Source organism: Saccopteryx leptura, chromosome 3 (genome assembly GCF_036850995.1).
Source record: "Saccopteryx leptura isolate mSacLep1 chromosome 3, mSacLep1_pri_phased_curated, whole genome shotgun sequence".
NCBI classification, from domain to species: Eukaryota; Metazoa; Chordata; class Mammalia; order Chiroptera; family Emballonuridae; genus Saccopteryx; species Saccopteryx leptura.
In genome coordinates, this window is record NC_089505.1 from 121,461,657 (window position 1) to 121,482,457 (window position 20,801).

The window sequence follows — 20,801 nt, forward strand, 5'->3', positions numbered from 1 at the left end:
TAACAAGAAGTGAAAAATATTTATGCCGCATAAGAATGACTAGGGGAACAGAGTAAATGTGGACATACACTCAAAAGAAGGGAGTAATGGGGAGTTGTCCAGTGGATATAAAGTTTTGGTTATGGAAAATGAATAAGTTCAAGAGAGCTGCTCTACAACATAGTGCCTTACTATTAACAATACTGTACTGTTATGTGGGTAAAGCTCAGGTTAAGAGTTCTTACCAGAATAAACAAACAAAATAAAGTTTTAAAAAAATTAATTTAGAAATAGTTTTACCAATAGCCCTGGTCAGTTGGCTCAGTGGATAGAGCATTGGGCCAGCTTGCGGAAATTGAGTTGAATCCCTGGTCAAGGCACACATGAGAAGAGACCATCTGCTTCTCTTTCCCTCCCTGCACCCCTTTTTTCTCTCTTCCATTCTTGCAGCCAGTGGCTCAATTGGTTCAAGTGTCAGTCCGGGCACTGACAATAACTCAGTTGATTTGATCATGTGCCCCAGAGGGGATTGCTGGGTGGATCCCGGTCAGGGCATATGTGAGAGTCTGTCTCTCTATCTTCTTTCCTCTCATTTAAAAAAAAAAAGGTTTTACCAAAACATAAACATAAAAGTTGAAATAGATTAAGCTTTCTAAGCAATTCAACATTACTTTTAATGAACACTGTAATACAGAATGTTTGTCAAGTAGTTAATCCTTCTTTAGCTCTACCACTTACTAGCTAGCAGTATGACTTTGGACAAGTTACTTACTTCTTTGTCTCACTTTCATCTGTAAAATGGAAATGGGGGAAGCACCTCGCTCATAGGTTTGTGGTGATGGTTAAATATGTTAATATGCCATAGCTTCCCATGTATAAGACACATATTTTTTCAAAATTTTTGGGTTCTAAAAATTGAGTGCATCTTATACAGTGGTTGTAGTTTTCTTTACTTGCATTTCCCACTTTTTCAAGCTTGTTATCTTTGCGCTCATTGTTTCCCACTTGTTACGGGTATATTACGGTAGGTTACGTTTTGCCATGTTCTGCCCAGAGAGGCTTAGAAAAGATTTTCATACAGTGCTGAATTCAAGTTAAAAGTGATCCAGTTTGCAAAAGTGAATGGAAATTGTGCTACTAAACGTGAGTTTGGTCCTCCTTCAACTGAAAAATCAATCTGAAATTGGCTATGGGAAAAAGAAACCTTACTGAAAATGCCACGGCAGAAGAAGGCCATGAGAGGCAAGTCAGCAAAATGGACTGATTTAGAGGGAATTGAAGATATGTATTGAAGTGGAAAGAGCAATTGGAATTCCTAGGTCCGCAAAATTGGTTCAGCATGAAACAAGAAGAATTGCTGATGAAAAAGAAGTTACTGATTTCAAAGGAGGACACAATTGGTGCTTCAGGTTCATGAAACGGAATGGACTAAGCATGCATACATGCACCAGACTTGCCCAAAAGATGCCTGAAAGCTATGAGCAGAAGGTCCTTGAATTTCATTGTTTTGTCATTCAATGTTGGAAGACACATCAGTGTGAGTTGGGGCAGATTGCAAATATAGACAAAATCTCCCTTCAATTTGATGTCCCAAGTAACAGAACTGTTGATAAGAAGGGGATGAAAACTGTAACTGTGAAGACAAGTGGACATGAAAAGAGCCATGATCCAGTTGTTCTAGCTTGTTGTACTGACAGAACCAAGCTGCCTCCTATGCTGATTTCAAACACAAAACAATGCCAAAAGAAGACATTCCTAGAGAAGTGATTGTCCACATTCATGACAAGGGTTGGATGGATCAAGATGGGATGAAGATCTGGTTTGAGAAAGTTTGGAGGAGACCAGGTGGGCTCTTACACAAACCTGCCCTGATGGTGCTTGATCAGTTCAGGGCACATGTAACAAAAAAACACAAAGAAGATTGCTGCAGAGCAAAAAAACAAAACTTGCTGTCATACATGGAGGCTTGACATCCCAGCTCCAACCACTTGATGTCAGCATTAACAAACCCTTCAAAGCTGCCATGAGAAACAAATGAAACCAATGGATCAAGTCTTCTGGGGACAATTTGACATCAGCAGGAAGAGTGAAGAAACAAACCATAGGAGAAGTTTGTACCTGAGTGAAAAGATCCTGGGATAATATCAAGATTGAGATCATTGTCAAGTCATTTAAGAAGTGTGGCATTTCAAATGCCATAGATGAGGCAATACATGAAGGCAGTGACTCGTCATCAGACACAGATGAGGACAAGCTAATGGATGGGAGTTTTGACAGTGATAAGGAGTTGTATGGATTTTATGACGAATAAAACTTGAGTTCAATAATTTTATGTAATACATTTTCTTTTTCAAATTTCGGGCCCCAAAATTAAGGTGCATTTTATACATTGGAGCATCTTATACATGGAGACATATGGTATGTAAAGTACTTCAGACAGTTCCTGGAACTTAATAAATGTTAAATATAAAATATATGCATCCCTAGGAAACCTGTAAGATACAGCAATATATGCACACTAACAAACAAACACACACACATATATATACACATGAATATAGATATTGTTAGAAAGACACAGATAAGTAGATTAGAAACAGTATAAGACATAAATAATCATTATATGTAGCAGTAGTTCTCAAACCTGTTCCCAGAATGGCCCACACAGAAAATAAAATATTTATATGCCTCAATGGAGTGAACAGGAGTGGATTTTGTGGCATCTTCATAGAACTTGGTGAATATAGTCTTTACATTTTCTTTATATTCAATAATTTTGATAAAAGAAACACAAAATGCAAAATATTAGGGAAAAGATTAAATGTTAAACTAATTTTTTTCAATTACAGTTGACATTCAATATTATATTAGTTTTAGATGTACAGCATGGTGGTTAGACATTTATATGACTTTCAAAGTAATCCCCCTGACAAATCTAGTACCTACATGACAGCATACATTGTTATTACAGTATTATTGACTATATTCCCTATGCTGTACTTTATATCCTTGTGGCCATTTTGTAACTATCAATTTATAATTCTTAATAACTTCATCTTTTATACTCAGCCTTCCAACCCCTTTCCAGTCTGGGAACCAGCAGTGCTCTCTGCATCTATGGATCTGTTGCTGCTTCATTTCTTCATTTATATTGTTTTAGATTCAAACATATAGTATAAGTGATATCAATGAAGTTTGTATTTCTCTGTCTGACTTAATATCAGTTAACATAATAGCCTCTAGGTCCATTCATGTTGTTGCAAATGGTGAGATATCGTTCTGTTTTATGCCCAAGTAATATTCCATTTTTTATATGTACTACTTATCCTTTATCCAAAGTCTCTTAATAAATAATTAGGTAGCTTCCATATCTTAGCTATAGTAAATAATGCTGCAGTGAACATAAGGGTGCATATATCTTTTCAAATTAGTGGTTTGGATTTCTTAGGAAAAATACCCAGAAATGGAAATTCTGGGTCATATTGAGTTTCTATTTAAAATTTTTTAAAAGATTTTATTTATTGATTTTGAGAGAGAGAGAGAGAGAGAGAGAAGGGGGGAGTGGGAAGCATCAACTCATGGTTGCTCCTCGCCTGAGCCTTGACCGGGAAGGCTGGGGACCTTGAACCAGTGACCTCAGCATTCCAGATAGATGCTTTATCCACTGTGCCACCACTGGTCAGGCTAGATTTTAAATTTTTTGAAGAACTTCCTCACTGTTTTCCAAAGTGACAGCACCAATTTTCATTTACACCAACAGTGCACAAGGTTCTCTTTTCTCCATATCCTCACTAACACTTGTTTATTCATTTATTCATGATAACCATTCTGAGAAGTGTGAAATGGTATCTCATTGTGATATTGGTTTGCGTTTCCTGATAATTAGTGACATTGAGCATCTTTTCATATGTCTATTGGCCACCTGTGTGTCCTCTTTAGAAAAATGTCTATTCAGGTCCTCTGCCTTTTTTTTTTTTTTTTTAGAGAGAGAGAGAGAGAGATGGAGAGACAGGGACAGACAGACAGGAAGACAAGAAGAGAGAGAGATGAGAAGCATCAACTTGTAGTTGTGGCACCTTAGTTGTTCATTGATTGCATCTCATATGCAGCCTTGACTGGGGGGCTGCAACAGAGCCAATGGCCCCTTGCTCAAGCCAGCAATCTTTAGGCTCAAGCGAGCAACTAGGAAGTCATGTCTATGACCCCACACTCAAGCCAGAGACCCCACACTCAAGCTGGTGAGCCCACGCTCAAACCAGCAACATCAAGGTTTCAAACCTGGGTCCTCAGCATCCCAGGTCAATGCTATATCCAGTGTGCCACCACCTAGTCAGATGGTCCTCTGTCCATTTTTAATTGGATATTTTTTTTTAGTTTTGAGCTGCATGAGTTCTTTATAAATTTTAGATAATAATCCTTTACCAGATGTATCATTGGTAAATATATTTTTCCATTCATTAAGCTCTCTTTTCCTTTTGTTGATGGTTTCCTTTGCTGTGCAAAAACTTTTTGGTTTGATGTAATCTCATTTGTTTGTTTGTTTGTTTGATTGATTGATTGATGGTTTTGCATCTCATTTGCATAATCAAACAACTTTCTTTGATGTGGTCTTTGCTTTTTTGATGTTCTTGGTTAATAAAAAAAAAATGTTTCTTTTTTTATTGCTTCATATTCATTTGTAAATAGCCCCTAATTTTTTGAGAGCAGTATAGTTTGATATAAGGTAGTGTGATAGTTCCAACTTTGTTCTTTCCCCAAATTGCTGTGACTATTTAAGGTCTTTTGTATTTCGTATAAATTTTTGAATTATTTGTTCTAATTTTGTAAAAAAAAAAAAAGAAAAGAAAAGAAAGTGCCATTGGTATTTTCATAAGGATTGCGTTGAATTTATACTTTGCTTTGAGCAGTATGAATATTTTAACAATGTTAATTCTTCCTATCCATGAGCATGGTATATACTTTCATTTATTTTTATCTATTCCATTTCTTTCTGTAATGTTTTATAATATTCAGAATACAATGGTATTTTACTTCTTTGGTTAAATTTATGCCTAGGTATTTTATTTTTTATGAATTTTTAATGAGATTGATATCTTAATTTAAATTTTTTTAATTTAGTTGCTCCTGCATTGGGCGCACAAATTTTTACAAGAGTTGTGTAAATTTTTACAAGAGTTATATCCTCTTGTTGGGTTAATCCTTTATTATTATGAAATGCCTTTCTTTGTCTCTTGTTATAGCCTTTGTTTTAAAGGCTATTTTGTCTGATATAAGTATTACTGTCTTAGTTTTTGTTTTGTTTTCATTTTTATGAAATACTTTTTTTATCCCTTTACTTTCAAACTTTGAGTGTGTTTCAATCTGAAGTTCATCTCTTGTAGGCAGAATATACATATGTCTTGTTTCTTATCCATCCTGCTACCCTATGTCTTTGATTGGAGTATTTAATCTAATTACATTAATTTAATCCATCTACATTTCAAGGTTCATGTTTATTGCCATTTTCTTTTTTATAATTATGTTTCTTTTCTTTTGTCTTTCTTCTTCTTAAAGAAAACCTTTTAATATTTCTTTTAATACTGGTTTGGTGGTAATGAACTCCTTCAGCTTTTTCTTGTCTGAAAAACTCTTAGCTTTTCTTTCAATTGTAAATGTTGTAAGTGACAACCTTACTAGGTAGAGTAGTCTGGTTGTAGGTCCTTGTTTTCACCACTTTGAATATTTTGTGCCAATCCCTTCTTGCCTGAAGTGTTTCTGTTGCAAACTCAGCTGATAGCTGCTCAGTCAGATGGGCCCAAGGAGATTCTGGAAGTAGCATCACCACGGTCATCCAAAGAGAACCCCAAATTCAATTCAAACTTGCATTGTTTGGTGACCATAGGACTTTGAAAACTACATTTGTGAAACATTACCTGACTGGTGAATTTGAGAAGTGTGTTGCCATCCTGGGTATTGAGATTCATCCCTCATGTTCCACTACATCAGAGAACCTATTAAATTTAATGTGTCGTTACAGTGGGCCAGGAGAAGGTCAGTGGACTCAGAGACAGCTATTACATCCAAGCACAGTGTGCTATTGTAATGTTTGATGTAACATCATGAGTTATTTACAAGATGTGCCTAACTAACATAGAGATATAGTTCCAGTGTGTGAAAACATTCCATCATGTAGTGTGGCAACAAAGTGGATACTAAGGCAAAGTGGATATTAAGGCAAAAATCAATTGTTTCCATGAAAAGAAGAATCTTCAGTAATGTGGCATTTCTACCAAAAGTAATTACAATTTTGAAAAGCCTTCCTCTGTCTTGCTAGAAAACTAATTGGAGACCTTACTTGAGAATTTGTTGCCATGCCTGCTATAGCCCTACCAGAAGTTGTCATGGACCCAGCTTTGGAAACACAGTGTGAGCATGATATAGAGATTGCTCAGACCACCACACTGCCAGATGAGGATGATGACCTATGAGAAATGGAAGCTAGAGCCCGGCATCAGAAATCTAGTTTAATAGACAACTATCCCGTGATATCAGTGGTCCAGCATGTTTACCACTTCATTATATAGCTAAGCAGAATCTGTGCTTTATCTTTGGGAAGTTGAAAGAGATGAATGGGCTTCAGAGTGAATGTGGCAGTTAAAAAGTACTTTCATTTTTTGGATCTGCGTATGTAGCTGTTTTAGAACACAGTTGTTTCCTCATTAGGTGTCAAATATAAGGCTACTGCAGTTGCATCACAATATTCAGTAGTAAAAATTTGTTTCTTACTGTCATTTCCATTCCTTTTCATTTAGAATCAGAATAAAATGATATTGCAAATATCTTTTAGAAAGAAGAAGAAATCAACTGACAGCCGTTATTTCTTCCAATAGGTTCTCAATCCCTTGATACAAATATTTTTACCCTTGTGTTGTCACAGAGGTCCCTTAAACTTCCCTCATTTTAATTTTTTTTTCTACTTGGATGTTTTCTGTTATCTTTTCCTCTAAATTGCTGATTTAGTCCTCTACTTCATTTAACCTGCTGTTGTTCATTCTTTCTAAGTATTTATTTCTGATATTGTATTCTTTATTTCTCATTGGTTCTTATTTGTGCTCTCTATGTTCTTTTTTTTATTTTATTTTTTTTATTTATTCATTTTTTTTAGAGAGGAGAGGGAGAGACAGAGAGAGAGAGAGAGAGAGAGAGGAGAGACAGAGAGAGAGAAGGGGGGAGGAGCTGGAAGCATCAACTCCCATATGTGCCTTGACCAGGCAAGCCCAGGGTTTCGAACTGGCGACCTCAGCATTTCCAGGTCGATGCTTTATCCACTGCGTCACCACAGGTCAGGCTCTATGTTCTTTTTAATGCTTACTCTCTCTTTGTTTAAATTCATATTAAGATCCTACATTCTTCTCCTAAGTTCTTTGAGCATTCTTATAACCATTGTTTTGTTTTTTGGTTGTTTTTCTTTTGTTTTTTGTTTGTTTGTTTGTTTTTGATGTCCTTGTGACAGAGAGAGAGGGACAGATGGGGACAGACAGACAGTAAGAGAGAGAGGTGAGAAACATCAGTTCTTCATTGTGGCTCTTTTGTCTTCTTAGTTGTTCATTGATTGCTTTCTAATTTGTCTTTTGATGAGGGGGCTACAGCAGAATGAGTGACCCCTTGCTCAAGCCAGCAACCTTGGGGTCATGTCTATGATCTCACATTCAAGCCAGCAACCCCACATTCAAGCTCGTGAGCCTGCACTCAAGCTGACAACCTCGGAGTTTTGAACCTGGGTCCTCTGCATCCCAGTCCAGTGCTCTATTTACTGTACCAACACCTGGTCAGGCTTATAACCATTGTTTTGAACTCTGAATATGGTAATTTGGTTGCCTTCATTTCACTTAGTTTCTAGGGATCTCTTGGTCTTTCATTTGGGGCATGTTTCTTTGTCTCCCACTTAGTCTGCCATTTTGTGTTTGTCTCTGTATATTATGTAGATCACTATGTTTCCCAATGTTGTTATCATGGTCTTATGCAGTAAATCTCTTGTGAAGTTCAGTGATACACTCTTTGTGCTCACCTGAGCTAGGTGCTTCAGGACTGTCACTTGTGTGGGTTATGTGAGGCTTCATGTTGTACTTGAGTCTTGGATATTGTTGGCCCATCTGTACCACTCCCAATACTTAACTACTACATGTGGGTGTGGGACCAGCTTGCTTCACTTCTCTACCGCCCCAACCAGTCTCAACATGGTTTCTTCTTTATATCTTTGGTTATAGTTCTGTTCAACTAGTGTTCTGGTGGTTCTCACAGAATGTTTTTCTATAATTTAGCTGTAATTTTGACATGGTCATGAAAGGAGGTGAGCACAGCATATACTTATTCTGCCATATTGATTTGAAGCCTATGTCTTTGGAGCTTTGATCAATAACTGTCATTTGATGGGATAATAAACATCTACAAAAAATTAAATCTTTTTTTTTTTTTTTTTTTTTGCTTTTTTGCTTTTTAAGTGAGAAGAGGGGAGATAGTGAGACAGACCCAGAAGCCCCTGTCTGGGGCCAATGTTCAAATCAACTGAGCTATTTTTAGTACCTAAGGCTGACACTGAGACCATCCAAGCTATTCTCAGTGCCCAGGGCTGCCGCTTAAACCTATTGAGCCACTGGCTGTAGGAGGAGAAAAGAGAAAGAAGGGAGAGAGGGAGGGGGAGAGAAGCAGATGGTCACATATCTTGTGTGCCCTGACTGGGAATTGAATCTGGGAAATCTATATGTCCAGCCAATACTCTATCCACTGAGCCAAATGGGCAGGAACAAATTAAATCTGTTTTAAGAGATATACCCACTCTGTCCCCAGGAAATTAGGCAATTGTAAATTGAAGTTATTTATGAGCCACAGCTTGCTCTATATTTTACTTTACTTTGTTGCCACTTTCATAATGGGGAGTATTAATCTAACACAGATAAAGCAATCCAGGAGAGAAGAAAACCCCTCAAGGATAAAGTATTGGGATTTTCTAGATATTGTCCTTTCTGCCCAGATAAATCTTTCAAATTTTTGAGCCTGCTTGTATATCTAGTTAACTATGTGAGTAGGTGGATGAGTGGGAGGAGAAGAGACAAAAGTAAAGCTGATTAACTAAATTTAACAATACTTTTGAATTGATGGGTTGACTTCATACAATTTGAGATAAAGATAGAATTCTGCAACTTTCTTACTACAGAAAGTCTAGTGACAGGTCAGACTAAATTTTTTATTAAATCGAAAAGATTTGTGACTAAAGTAAAGATACATGATAGTACAGGAAAACAAGACAATGAGCCACAGGGTAAGCTGGTAAAATGTTGATGATGAGGTGTTAGAAAATTTAGACAAGTCTGGCAGGATGATTGGGGGAGTTCTTTGCAAGGCTTGTTTTCCTTATCTAAGCTTGGTCCTCCTTTATGGTCTAAGCAATGTGTGGCTCATGGTGTATATTTGTTGAATTGAGGTAAAATTGAAACTTTCATTGGAAAGGTTAATTTTTTTCTTAAATCCATTATTTTGATTGGGAATCCAAACATCTATAAACTGAAATTGCATAAAAATATCTCTATTGTGCTTTCTAGGCTGAAAATGGTGACAGCTTCTCTGATGCTGACCTGCAATCTGAGGTGAACACATTCATGGTGGTGGGGCAAGACACCGTAGGAGGGGGCCTTGCCTGGCTCCTCTACCACTTGGCTCAGAACCCTGAGCATCAGGAGAGGTGCCGGGAGGAGATCAGGGGCATCCTGGGAGATGGATCTTCTATCACCTGGTAAGATCTACATTCCTACACATTTTGTCTTGGTTTTCCTCCTGGGATTGCTTTATTCTTTCTTCTTCTGGCACCTTGATGACTCTAGTGCTTCAAAGGATGTGTATGTGGAAGCAGAAGGGGCAGGCTACCATTCTACACTTTTTCTGGGGGACTGGGAGTTATCCCTTTGCCTTTTGCAAAAGAGATTCACGCATCTATAAGTAATCTATGTTATTGTTTTTCCATTGGTAATGTGTAAAATGTCTTATTTCTTTTTTTCCCCCAGTCTCTGATGCATTGGAAATGAGGACTGGATCTTTAGACATGAATTTAGACCTTGAGTGGGGCTCAGTGGGAGCCCTATCTGAGAGAACTGAGTGAGCATCTGAATCATTTAAACCTCATTGTAGACATTCTCTCCCATCTCCTTGTTCACACCTTAGGATTGGTTTTGGATTTGGAACATAGTAGTAAATGATGCCTACTGAAATTGAATTTAGAATGTAGACTAAGGACATTTTAAGTACTGAGACACTAAAAATGCATGCAACATTTGGCGTGAGTCTGACCCTCAGTGAGCTCACACCCTAATATGGGAGACATTCTTCCCATAAATATAATAGCTGAATAACATGTTAAGGGTGAGAGATATGTGCTAGCTACCTCAGTAACTTAGAAGGCAGGTGCCTAAGCTAGTGTAGGGACCTCAAGAAGACTTCCTGGGAAATCTGACACTTAAGGTACCTCTTTTAGGATGGATAAGAGTTGGCCAAGGCCCTGGCTGGTTGGCTCAGCGGTAGAGCGTCAGCCTGGCGTGCGGGGGACCCGGGTTCGATTCCCGGCCAGGGCACATAGGAGAAGCACCCATTTGCTTCTCCACCCCCAACCCCCTCCTTCCTCTCTCAGCCAAGGCTCCATTGGAGCAAAGATGGCCCAGGCACTGGGGATGGCTCCTTGGCCTCTGCCCCAGGCGCTAGAGTGGCTCTGGTCACGGCAGAGCGAGCCCTGGAGGGACAGAGCATCGCCCCCTGGTGGGCAGAGCGTCGCCCCTGGTGGGCGTGCCGGGTGGATCCCGGTCGGGCGCATGCGGGAGTCTGTCTGACTGTCTTTCCCCGTTTCCAGCTTCAGAAAAATACAAAAAAAAAAGAGTTGGCCAAATAGAAAATTTCAACTCCATTTTGCTAGACGTTGAATATTTTGCTGTTAATGATGTTTGTCGGGAGCCGATCCACTAATGCTGGCTAACTAGGTCATAGCAGGAGAAGATCCACAACTGCTGGTTGACAAAGTCACAGCAAAAGAAGATCGATGGCTACTGGTTGATAGAGTCACCGCAGTGAAGACCAACAGCTGCGGGTTGACAAAGTCACCACAAAGGAAAGGCACAACAATACTTCCCCCTTTAATCTTTTGAATTAATCTGGCCTTATATCCCCCCTTTCCTGGGTGTGTGCTATTATTTATGGCACAGGGATAATAGTACTGTGATTTCCCTGTAGATTTGTAGTAATTTCTTTGGAAATGAGACAGAAGGTGTAAGTTGCACAGAAAAGCCTGTAAGCCCCTTGAACTGGGCTCATAAACATAAGAGGCTGGCCATGATATCCCTCATAAAGGGTTAAGTTTGTAGGAGAATTTCTTCTTATTAATCATGTTAGAAAGAATAAAGTTAGAACTTAACTAGTGTATGAATATAGTAAATGAATAAAGTTTAACTAGACATTAGAATCTTAGGTAAAGTGTAGTGGAGTGGCCTGTTGCGTGGCCTTGGATAGGAGTGCAGCTGGCAAATAAAGAATGTTTTGTTAAAAGACTTGTTTTGTCACTGAAGGCAGTTGCTGGGCTTTTCTCAGTAAAACATTCTCATGAGATTTTTGTATTTTCCAAGAATAAGGAGAGGAATGTGGTGGGATTCATAGCAGCAATAGCAATTAATGCCTTCTGATATTATGTTGCTACTAGCTATCTTGCAGGTGCACTCTATGTATCTTTAAGTAAAAGTTACTCTTAATGCTATGTTAGTTTCTTAAATAGCAAGACTTTTGTAGTCTTGTGAAAATAGAATTAGGACACTACATGAACTCAAGGCTATTTGCCTGAGCAAGCGGTGGTCCTTTGCTAGTCCTTGATGATTTCGTCTGCTATCTCTTTCTGCGCCCTTGACTCACAACAACAGTAAAATAGAGTTATTAATTAGTACTAATCTTTTAGAAGTTTGTACCAATATTATTATTACTATTCAAGTTATTGTATAACTGTACTTTGAATGACTTACCACCTGACTTGTAGCTTATATATATGAATTAACTGTTATCTAAAAATATGTAACCATAGTGAAACTAAAACAATGATGTATTCAAAATACCATGTGATTGTAACTTAGTGTGTGTGCATAAAAAGTAATGTTAGACCAGCCATTGGCAGAGATGCCTGGCAGTAAATGCTAACCAGAGAATAAAGAAAAAGAAAAGAATTCGGCTCTCTCACTCGATTTCGCCGATGCCGTCTCTTCCTGTGGGACCCCTGGATCCCCCCCGGGGCTGGACCCCGGCCGATGTTCAGGTTATGAATTTTCCCCTTGAACATGATATTTGCAAAGAACACATATGCCCCTGATATAAACCACACTCTTCATCCTAGTTAGATATTTCACATATAATTGTTTTGCTTGTTGAAGGGGCAGTAATGTAGAAATATGAAGAGCAACCCATGGTTGGGGGAAAACATCATACTTTAAATGCAAAAGTCAGCTCTATTAGAATATTTATAAAGGGAAATTTGAATTTATATGGCTGTACAGTCATCCCTCACCATATAGCGGCTCACTTTTTGCCATATCACTGTATCGCAGATTTTTAAATTGTACATATATCTAATTTTGTATCATGGATTTTTTGCTATATTGCAGGATTTTGCTATATTGCAGGATTTTTTGCTATATTGCAGGATATATAGGTATTTTTATATTTATTATTTTAATTATTTTTGTAGTAAATAAGCATTTTCTAGCCTAAAATTTTGAAAATAATATAAAAATATTATGTAAAACACATTAAAAGAATATTAAATCAAAAGAAAATACAAAGCATACAGCAGATGAGTCAAGACAAAGACTTTTACATATGGAAAACGCAGCTATGGCCACTTCTGCTTAAGTTAGTTTGTCCACGTGAGATTGTACACAGTACACTATTGGCAATGGATGGGAGGCGACCAACCAGAGCATTGTGTTCTGTATCCTGGGTGCTGATTGGTTCAGTGACCATGGCCTTAAAATATATATATAAATAATAAAATAAATATAAGGTTGCTACTTCGCAGATTTTCGCCTATTGAAGGGGAGTCTAGAATCTAACCCCTGCAATAGATGAAGGACCACTGTAGGACAGATCTCACTGTTTATGAGAATTAATAGTCTTTTCTTACTATAAATTAAAGGTCTAATTTATATAGCACAAAATGCAGTGTTGATTAGTCACTTCTTATTCATTCATTGAATTTGGAAACACTGCATACTATCTCCCAACATTAATTAGATATTTTAACCTTGAATATGATGAATACATATACAACTCAAATAGTGATCTTTCTCATTCTTGTTTGTCTTATGTGAACTGTTAAAACAATAAAGAAATCTTAGCCAAGTGAGAAAACAAAGTCCTGAGGATCTTTTAACTACCATTTATTTATTTATTTTATTTATTTTTACTCAGTAAGAGGAGGAGAGGCAGAGACACATTCCCGCATGTGCCCCGGCCAGAATCCATCTGGCAAGCCCATCTGGGGCATTGCTCCATTGCTCAGCAACCAAGTTCTTCTTAGCACCTGAGGTAGAGGCCAAGGAGCCAACCTCAGTGCCCAGGGCCAACTCGCTCCAATTGAGCCATGGCTGCAAGAGAGAGAGAGAGAGAGAGAGAGAGAAGCAAGAAGGGGAGGGGTGGAGAAGCAGGTGGGTGCTTCCCCTATGTACCTTGACCAGGAATTAAACCTGGAACATCCACACACTGGGCCGATGCTCTACCACTGAGCCAACCTGCCAGGGCCAACCATTTATTTTAATGAAAGTAATGGCACTGATATGATAGGAAATAAAATATGTTTTATTCTATAATATGGCCTTATGGTTACATTTAATGAAATTTGTACAGAGTATTCTGAGAATTGATAATTCCTTTAGACAGGTAATAAAACCACATGGCAAAGTGCAATTACTAAAAAAGCTGAAAAGTTGCTCAACGCCTCTGATTCCCATTGGGTTAAAATTCCTCTCTTATTTTTGCACCAGGGCTGAGATGAACAAGATTGTTTTTTAAACATACCAAGTTCCACACTAAGCAGGTGACTTTTTTTACTGGGCTCGAGAAGGAAAGAGTTCTAAATTAAAGTTTCACATTACTGGATGTCAAAGCCTGCATTCAGAACAAGTAATTAGAAAGCAAATAGAAATACAATAAAGTGAATAGACTAAATACTATCTCCTATCATTTTATTGAACCTACTTGAGTACCTAGGACATAAATTAATAAAACTTTATTCTACTGCCAACACTTCAAACTTGTTGTGTAGGGTAGGTTCTTCCAGTGTGAAATCAGGAATAGATCTCACATATTCTGATTGATTTAAATCAAAAGAGTATTCGCATTCCAGAAATTAAGCTGTCTGATCCACTGTAATATTAAAATTTTCAAATTCTTATCCACTTGGAGCATCTCCCAGTACCTCAGCTCAGTACATCTTTGGGTCAGGAAGCCCACGGTGGATAAGGGACTTGTGGTTGCCTCCTTATTGACTAGCTCCTCCCCTAGCCCACTGTTATCTTCCCCTTCCAGAAATGGTCCCAGGAAGGAGAGAGGATAGGGAGAAAGTGGCTGGAACTATTGTGATCTTGCCTTCTTAGCTTGGTGGATATTCAAATGCGTCCTTTTGTTCTAGATGGGTTCCTTGGAGATTCTCTTACTGGAACTTTGCAATAGTGTTTCAGGGGGCAAGGGAATTCTTTTCCTTAAAGTTCCCTTCAAGCTGGCTCCAGAGCTCTCCCTCTGGCCAGTTTGTTGTTCCATAGGACACTCACTAGCGTCTTCGCTTTTCCTGATACTCTCCCCTGCTTCTCTATCTGTTCTGAGTCATGGCTTTTCCTATCAGTCTTATGCTTCACAAACTCTAGGGAACACATGTCAGACCTCCTAACTGACCTTCTAGAAACCTCTTTTGCTTAACAAGAGATGGCGGGAACACACTCCTTCATTCTCCTCAGCTCTCCAGCATCCCAACTATTTTCTTTGAAGAATGTGTTTTTTTTTCCTATCAAAACTCTTAAGCCTCCTCTCTTCAGTCCTTAGCCATTCCTTATACTCTTGACTCATATGATGAGCTAGAAGTTTCACTACATGTTTTCAGAAATCTCCTTAGCAAATCCTTTGCCAGTACTTTAGCACCTCACTTTATAATGAGGATATTTGGTACCTGTTTGGTTCTTCTTCATCTGGGACCTACCTAAGCTAACCCTAAGGCAGAAAAAGTGCAATTTTAATATTCTGTTACAAAATCAATTGGACGGCCCTGGCCAGTTGGCTCAGCGGTAGAGCGTCGGCCTGGCATGCGGGGGACCCGGGTTCGATTCCCGGCCAGGGCACATAGGAGAAGCGCCCATTTGCTTCTCCACCCCCCCCTTTCTCTCTGTCTCTCTCTTCCCCTCCCTCAGCCAAGGCTCCATTGGAGCAAAGATGGCCCGGGCGCTGGGGATGGCTCCTTGGCCTCTGCCCCAGGCGCTAGAGTGGCTCTGGTCACGGCAGAGCGACGTCCCGGAGGGGCAGAGCATCGCCCCCTGGTGGGCAGAGTGTCGCCCCTGGTGGGCATGCCGGGTGGATCCCAGTCGGGCGCATGCAGGAGTCTGTCTGACTGTCTCTCCCCGTTTCCAGCTTCATAAAAATACAAAAAAAAAAAAAAAATCAATTGGAAAAATAGTTTTAACCTTAAGATAATATTTACCAGTAACAAACATCAAGTAAGATTTTAAAAAAATTTACAAACTTAACATGGAGTCTAAATTCCTTTCTGTCCTTCCCTTGTATCCACTCACAGGAACCAGCTGGGTGAGATGTCATTCACCACATTGTGTATCAAGGAGTCTCTTTGATGGACCCCTACAATCGTATCCATTTCCAGAGAACTCAGCAAGCTCATTACCTTCCCAGATGGATGCTCCTTGCCTGCAGGTCTTTGTATTCTTTTCCTAAGAAGTTCCTAGAGACTATAGGGTCCCAGGGACTATAGTAACAGTCCAGTGGGTTTCTCAGCTCTTGGAGAAGTCAAAAGACAATTTTAAGGACACCTGGCTTAAGTTTGGGCACCTATTAAGTGAGAGTTCAGTGGGCATTGCCTTGATCAGATGTGGGTTTTAGAAGCTTTCCCAAAAGTACCTAACCATTTGTAGCAAAGCTATACTCAGAACCTGCATCCCAGAATTTTATTTTTATTTTTTGTCAAATAGGTTTATAAGTCAATTTTTAACACTGTTGTGAAATATAACACGAATGCAGAAAAGTAGACCCTACTAGCTTCTTCCCAATCATAAGTCTAGCTCTTCCCTCTAAAGGCAAGCACCTGTCCTAATTTTTTTTATTAATTTTAATGGGGTGACATTGGTAAATCAGAGTACATATGTTCAGAGAAAACATCTCTAGGTTATTTTCACATTTGATTATGCTGCATTCCCATCACCTAAAGTCCAATTGTCTTCTGCACCTCTACTGGTTTTCTTTGTGCACCTCCTCTCCCCAACCCCTCCCTCTTTCCTCCCCCCCACCCTCTTAACCCCTACCTCTTGGTCAATGTCCTAGGTCTCATTTTTATGTCCCCCTATGTATGGAATAGTATAGTTCTTAGTTTTTTCTGATTTACTTATTTCGCTCAGTATAATGTTATCAAGGTTCATCCATGTTGTTGTAAATGATCCGATGTCATCATTTCTTATGGCTGAGTAGTATTCCATAGTATATATGTACCAAAGCTTTTTAATCCACTCGTCCACTGATGGACACTTGGGCTGTTTCCAGATCTTCGCTATTGTGAACAATGCTGCCATAAACATGGGGTGCATTTCTCTTTTGAAACAGTGCTATGGTGTTGTTGGGGTATATTCCTAAAAGTGGGATAGCTGGGTCAAAAGGCAGTTCCATTTTTAATTTCTTGAGGAATCTCCATACTGTTTTCCACAGTGGCTGCAACAGTCTACATCCCCACCAGCAGTGCAGGAGGGTTCCCTTTTTTCCATATCCTCACCAGCATTTATTCGGTGTTGTTTTGTTGATGAGCGCCATTCTGACTGGTGTGAGGTGATATCTCATTGTGGCTTTAATTTGCATTTCTCTAATGATTAGTGAAGTTTAGCATTTTTTCATATGCCTATTGGCCATCTGTATGTCCTCTTTGGAGCAGTGTCTATTCATTTCTTCTGCCCATTTTTGATTGGATTGTTTGTCTTCCTGGTATTGAGTTTTACAAGTTTTATAAATTTTGGTTAATAACCCCTTATCAGACGTATTGTCAAATATGTTCTCCCATTGTGTAGTTTGTCTTTTTATTCTGTTCTTATTGTCTTTAGCTGTGCAAAAGCTTTTTGGTTTGATACAGTCCCATTTGTTTACCTTTCTTTTATTTCACTTGCCCATGGAGATAAATCGGCAAATGTATTGCTGCGAGAGATGTCAGAGAGCTTAATGCCTATGTTTTCTTCTAAGATGCTTATGGTTTTATGGCTTACATTTAAGTCTTTTATCCATTTTGAGTTTATTTTTGTGAATGGTGTAAGTTGGTGGTCTAGTTTCATTTTTTTGCAGGTAGCTGTCAAATTTTCCCAACACCAATTGTTGAAGAGTCTGTCTTTACTCCAATGTATGCTCTTACATCCTTTGTCAAATATCAGTTGTTCATAAAAGTGTGGGTTTATTTCTGGGTTCTCACTTCTGTTCCATTGATCTATATGCCTGTTCTTATGCCAGTAGCAGGCTGTTTTGAGTACAATGGACTTGTAGTATAAACTTGATATTCGGAAGTGTGATACCTCCCACTTTATTCTTCCTTTTCAAGATTGCTGAGGCTACTCATGTAATCTTTTGGTTCCATATAAAATTTTGGAATATGTGTTCTATATCTTTGAAGTAAGTCATTGGTATTTTAATCAGTATTGCATTGAATTTATAAATTGCTTGGGTACTATAGATATTTTAATGATGTTTATTCTTCCTAACCATGAGCACGGTATATACTTCCACTTGTTTGTATCTTCCCTAATTTCTTTTATCAATGTTTTATAATTTTCCAAGTACAAGTCTTAATCTCCCTGGTTAAATTTATTTCTAGGTATTTTATTTTTTTGGTTGCAATGGAGAAGGGAATTACTTCCTTAATTTTTCTTTCTGACAGTTCATTCTTAGTGTATAAAAATGCCTCTAATTTCTGAGTATTAATTTTATATTCTGCCACTTTGCTGAATTCATTTATTAGGTCCAATAGTTTTTTGACTGCAACTTTAGGGTTTTCTATATACAATATCATATCATCTGAAAATAATGATAGTTTTACTTCTTCTTTTCCAATTTGGATGCCTTTTATTTCTTTTTCTTGTCTGATTACTGTGGCTAGGACTTCCAGGATTATGTTGAATAAGAGTGGTGAAAGGGGACACCCTACCTTTTTCCTGATCTTAAGGGGATTGCTTTTCATTTTTGCCTGTTGAGTATGATGTTGGCTCTGGGTTTCTCATAGATGGCCTTTGTCATGTTGAGGTATGTTTTCTATATTCCCACTTTGCTGAGAGTTTTGACCATGAATGGTTGCTGGATTTTATCAAATGCTTTTTCTGCAACTATTGAAATTATCATGTGGTTTTTCTCCTTCCTTTAGTTTATGTGATGAATCACATTGATTAATTTGTGAATATTGTACAAGCCTTGCCTTCCAAGAATAAATCCCACTTGATCATGGTGTATGATTTTTTTCGATATTGCTGAATCCGGTTTGCTAATATTTTGTTAAGGATTTTAGCACCTAAATTCATCAGGGATATTGGCCTATAATTTTCTTTCTTTGTGTTGTCTTTGCCTGGTTTTGTAATAAGAATTATACTCGCCTCATAAAAGGAACTTGGAAATCTTCCTTCCTCTTGAGTTTTTGAAATAGCTTTAGAAGGAGAGGAGTTAGTTCTTCTTTGAATATTTGGTAGAATTCACCTGTGAAGCCATTAGGCCCAGGACTTTTCCTTTTTGGGAGTTTTTTGATAACTGTTTCAATCTCATTTGTTGCAATTTGTCTTTTAGGTTTTCTGATTCTTCCAGATTGATATTTGGAAGATTATATGTTTCAAGGAATTTGTCCATTTCATCTAGGTTGTCTAGTTTTTTGGCGTACAGTTCTTCATAGTATTTTCTTACAATATTTTGTATTTCTGTTGTGTCAGTTGTTATTTCTCCACTCTCATTTCTAATTTTATTTATTTGAGTCCTCTCTCTTTTTTTCTTGGTGAGTCTGGTTAAAGGATCATCGATCTTGTTTACCTTTGCAAAGAACCAGCTCCTAGTTTCATTGATCCTTTGTATTGTTTCTGTAGCCTCTATGTCATTTATTTCTGCTCTGATCTTTATTATTTCCTTCCTTCTACTAGCTCTGGGCTTTACTTGATGTTCTTTTTCTAGTTCTTTTAGATGCAGGGTCAAGTTCTTTATTTGAGAGTTTTCTAGCTTCTTAAGATATGCCTGTAATGCTATGAACTTCCCTCTCAGGACTGCTTTTTCTGTGTCCCATAAATTTTGAGTTGATGTATGCTCATTATCATTCATTTCTAGGAATTTTTTTATTTCTTCTTTGATCTCATTGTTAACCCATTCGTTATTTAATAACATGCTATTTAGTTTTCAAGTGTTTGAGTATTTTTTAGTTTTTTCTGTTGTGGTTGATTTCTAGTTTTATGCCATTGTGATCAGAGAAAGTGCTTGATATGATTTCAATCTTCTTAAATTTGTTGAGACTGCTTTTGTGCCCTAACATGTGGTCTATCCTAGAGAATGTACCATGAGCACTTGAAAAGAATGTGTATTCTGCTGTTTAGGGTGAAAGGTTCTGAATATATCTATTAAATGGAGATGACCTAGTATGTCTTTTAAGTCTGCTGTTTCTTTGTTAATTTTCTTTCTTGAGGATCTATCTAATGATGTTAGTGCGGGTATTGAAATTCCCTACTATTATAGTATTGCTGTTGATCTCGCCCTTTAAATCTCATCTAAAGTCTGTCTTATATATTTAGGTGCTCTATATTAGCTGCTGTAGATATTTATATGGTTATAGTCTTCCTGTTGGATTGCTCCCTTATCATTATGTATTGACCTTTTTATCTCTACTATACCTTTGTTTTAAAGTCCATTTTGTCTGATATAAGTATCTACTACCAGCTTTTTTTCATTTCCATTTGCAGTGAAATATTTTTTCCAACCTTTTATCTTTAGTCTATGTGCATCTTTTGTTTTAAGGTATGTTTCTTGTAGACAGCATAGGTATGGGTCCTGTTTTCTTATCCACGCAGCTCCCCTATGTCTTTTGATCGGATCATTTAATCCCTTTACATTTAAGGTTATTATTGATATGTAATTTTTTATTGCCATTTTATTCTTTAAAACTGTATTCCTTTTTTGCTATATTCTTTTTCTCCTTTGATCTGTTTACAACAGGCCCCTTAGCATTTCTTGCAGCATTGGTATGGTTGTAGTGAATTCTCTTGAGGTTTTTTTTTTTGTTTTTTTTCTGGTCGGAAAGCTTTTTATTCTCCTTCAATTTTAAATGATAGCCTTGCTGGATAAAGTAGTCTTGGTTGTAGGCTCTTGTTCTGCATTACTTTGAATATTTTCTTCCATGTCCCTTCTGCCTCAAGTGTTTCTTTTGAGAATTCGGAAGTCATCCTTATGGGGGCTCTCTTTGTAGGTGATAGCGTTTTTTTCTCTATGGCAGCTTTTAATTATTTTCTCTTTATCACTTAGCTTTGGTATTTTAATTATGGATGTGTCTTGGTGTAGATTTCTTT

General features: G+C 37.9%; 2 pseudogenes; both read left to right on the top strand.

Moving 5' to 3' along the window:
• The window catches only part of LOC136398308 (cytochrome P450 4X1-like), a 50,575-nt pseudogene that overhangs the window by 16,956 nt on the left and 12,818 nt on the right, over positions 1-20,801 (top strand).
• On the top strand, positions 1,169-6,446 carry LOC136397273 (GTP-binding nuclear protein Ran-like; annotated as a pseudogene).